The 3,828-nt window shown below is 35.7% G+C and overlaps 1 long non-coding RNA gene across 1 annotated transcript; it reads left to right on the forward strand.

Annotated features, from left to right (window-relative positions):
* The first annotated feature begins 1,965 nt into the window (after positions 1–1,965).
* Positions 1,966–3,346, forward strand: LOC311080685. Its single transcript, XR_014605676.1, has 3 exons — positions 1,966–2,191; positions 3,007–3,114; positions 3,292–3,346. It is a non-coding gene; the product is annotated as an uncharacterized lncRNA (long non-coding RNA).
* Positions 3,347–3,828: the final 482 nt, after the last annotated feature.

Consider the following 3,828-nt stretch of genomic DNA (forward strand, 5'->3'; position numbering starts at 1 on the left):
TTTAACTCAGAGTAGGTCAACTCAGAGTTGATTGAACTAACTCAATTCAGCTGTTCTGAAACCGAAAACTCAGAGTTTCCCATCTCAGGGTAAGTCAACTCAGAGTTCAAGTTTTAACTCAGAGTTGGTTGAACCTCCTTTCTGAAACAGGCCCCAGAAGGCCTACTCTCTCGTTCCTGCATTGAAAGACGCAGGTGCAAACGAGGCTCTAACTTTAACACGGTTAAAAGAGCAACTTACAAAGAAAATAATCGAATCACACTGATACACATTATGATATAACCTCTTAACAGTGTTTTGACATCATAAATAAAGTGATTTCATTACAGAAAATCAGTTAATACAAGACAAATAGGAGAGAGAAAAACTACCTCCGCTTCCCCGTCTGCATACACCATGCGTCTGAGCGCGAACGCTTAAAGGAGAAGCGATATAGTTTCCTTTGGAGTCCCACTAATTAATGCCCCACATACAACAATTGATAGGAACTCTTGATCGGAACCATTGAAAATAGTAGGCCTACATTGAAAACAAGTTTTGCTGAAGTTAACAGTTTATACTACATTTCTTATTACACACAAAAAATGAATAAAAATAAAACTCAAATGCCTAAATTGACCAGCTACATAAGCTCGCAACTATTAAAAAAATTACACCTTTGTTATGAGTCAGCAGTGAGCGGCCGCTTAGGGTAGAATAGTTGCACTGCACCCTCTGGCTATTTCAGGACTGGCTGGATCGTGATCGTGAGCACACATTCACGACGTGACGTTTCAAAGTGACACCGGGTCCTTAATGAACAAATATTTGAAATTATGAGATGCTCAGAATAATCAAAGATCTAAATTAATTCATAATTTATATTATGACTATTTTCTAATAAGAAACAATATCTAAATTTGATTATCATTTGAAATTGGAGTCAGATTAAGCGCAGAGCTAAAGTAATATTGAAACTAAATTCTAATAAATTAAGTGAACTTCACTGGAGCGCTGAAAAGACATGCACGTATTAGGCTATCCCTTCGCTAGGGTTGCCAACCGTTCCGTATAATACGGAATCGTTCCGTATTTGACACATAAAAGTCTTGTTCCGTATTGAACTGATACGGAACGCACTTTGTTCCGTATTTTTGAGAATCAATTCAGTGCAAATCCATGACAGACACATATAGCTTCTAATATATGTCAGACTATGAACGAAGACATTTGTAGGCTATGATAAGAAAAAAAAAACCCGACGGTGCGGTAGATACTAATTTCTCCCCCTGTTTGTCTATGCCCTTACAAAAAATAACTGCAGTACAATGAAGTACAACTGCAGTAAAACTGCAGTTCAAAGCAGTATAATTGCAGTACAATGAAGTACACCTGTAGATTTGCAGTATAACGAAGTATAGATACAATATAACTGCAGTACATTGAAGTTCAACAGCAGTAAAACTGCAGTACAAAAAGTACAACTTCATTATAGTGAAGTATAACTGCAGTACAACTGTAGATCTGCAGTATAATGAAGTATTGAAACCAGATTTTAACAATAACACTGATGCACTGATATGCATGTGAAGACTTTAAATGCAAAAATGAGCTTTTTTTTAATCAGGCTCCTATGTTTAGGTTTAGTAATTTCACTTTGATGGCAATGAGGTCATTTTAGTTGAAAGTGAAATTATTGAACCTAAATAAAGGAGCTTTATAAAAAAAAGAAGAAAAAAAAAGAAGCTTATTTAAATAAATAAAAAACCTTCAGATGGACTTTTTGGTTTTTGCATCTGAAGTCTTCATAGGTCTACCGTTTGTATCTGTACTGCAGTTATGCTGTATTGTGTGACGAACTTTTTCACCCGCATAAATTGCCCGCACGTGACCAGATCTTCTTCCTTCGCGCGAACGCGCAGCGGTCGTTGTCCTGACAACGAGTCTCGAGATCAGCTGATGCTCGTTAGGGGTACGGGTCAGTCAGCGTATTTTCCCGTAGTGTCTGCTCCATAAAATACGGTTTGGTTGATTATTCACTGACGACATCATTCATATACGTTCATAATTGTGAACTCTCACAATTAAAACACAAAGACATGACAGAAATACAACCCGTGGTCATTCACAAGTGGGACGGAAGAGAAGCGTTTTCTGGAAGAAAAGAAGTTAAATAAGCGAGGTTGGCCTTGTCAAGTCATTCAGTTTAGCGGTGAGTAAAACGTATAATGCCCTCAAATCTGTTTATTTTAATTTTAGAGATATGTAAAAAGACTTTAAGTAACGTTATATGTTATTCAAACCGGTGTGAGCAAGAGGAAACGCGCTTACTGTAGTTTTACACTGTTTACTTTTTAGAGTTGCGTCACAAAAGATGGTGCTGTTTGCAGCATTATTTTAATTTTTTTTTTCACTGTACACAAAATTCAGTTTATTAATGATAATGATAATTGTACTTATATTTGTTTTATGTTAAATTGGTAACACTTTACAATAAGAACTAACCATGAGTAATACATTTGTTACTGTATTTGTAAATCTTTGTCAAGGTTAATAAAAATACAGCTGTTCATTGTTAGTTCATGTTAGTTCACAGTGCATTAACTAATGTTTACAAGGTTTTAATAAAACATTAGTAAATGTTGAAATTAACATTAACAAAGATTAATAAATGCTGTATACGTGCAGTTCATTATTAGTTCATGTTAACTAATGTAGTTAACTAACGAACCTTATTGTAAAGTGTTACCGTTAAATTTCTTTGGAATATCGGACACTACTTGATATACATAAAAAATACAAGCAATTATGTTCAATAGTTAATTGACATTAATGTGCAGAAAAGGATTTTTTTTTTTTTTTTTTAGAAATACTTTTTATTGTGTGATTGCTATTTTCAGGAAAATGCTCTGGTAACAACTAAAAACAGAAGACCAAAAATGTAATCCAACAGAAGATAATGGCTGGGGTGAAACAGATGCACTCACAGTATTTAAAAAATGATTGCGTCTTTCTGCTTTTCTTCAGAAATGCATGTTATTGTGCAAGTTGTGTAGACTGTCAATGGAGTGATAGAAAGATCTCAGATTTCATCAAAAAGATTGAACGGACGTCTTGGATTGGAACGACATGAGGGTGAGTAATTAATGACATAATTATCGTTTTTGGATGAACTAACTACTTTAACTACTTTTACTTGGAGTGTTCAAAGCCATTATTAATGCTGACCAATTATGTTAAATAGTTTGACATTAATGTGCAGAAAAGGATTTTTTTTAGAAATACTTTTTATTGTGTGATTGCTGTTTTCAGGAAAATGCTCTGGTAACAACTAAAAACAGAAGACCAAAAATGTAATCCAACAGAAAATAATGTGTAACGACAATGAGAAGAAACCAACCACAGACTAATTTTCTTCCAGAAAATTAATTCAAACTCTCTACTTCCTGCCGAACAAAACAGAAGATTTGTTCAGAACGTCAAATGATCCTCATCCATCTTGTCACAGGATCCAGGCGCCGACCAGGCTGACTAATTACAGCCCCAGCACTAACACATAACTGGTCAATGGCTAGCTTTGTGGCCAACTACGGACTGGTTAAGATAAAGACAGTGTCCTCACAGTCCAGAGCCATAAGTCACCCATCCTGGCGCCACAGAGTCTGCAAAAGACCCTTCTAATGACCAAACCAACGAAAACCCCCAACTAAGAACTTTTATGAGCCCAGCTAAAGGAAGAACTTGTCAATATGAGGGTTTTTTTTAAAAGACAAATTGGTTCAGAAATGACACCACAGCATTCCTGACCCCTCCTCCTTAAGACCTCTGAACAAAACAAACAGAGTTCTG

The sequence above is a fragment of the Abramis brama genome (assembly GCF_963993115.1).
Source record: "Abramis brama genome assembly, chromosome: 4".
Classification (NCBI taxonomy): domain Eukaryota; kingdom Metazoa; phylum Chordata; class Actinopteri; order Cypriniformes; family Leuciscidae; genus Abramis; species Abramis brama.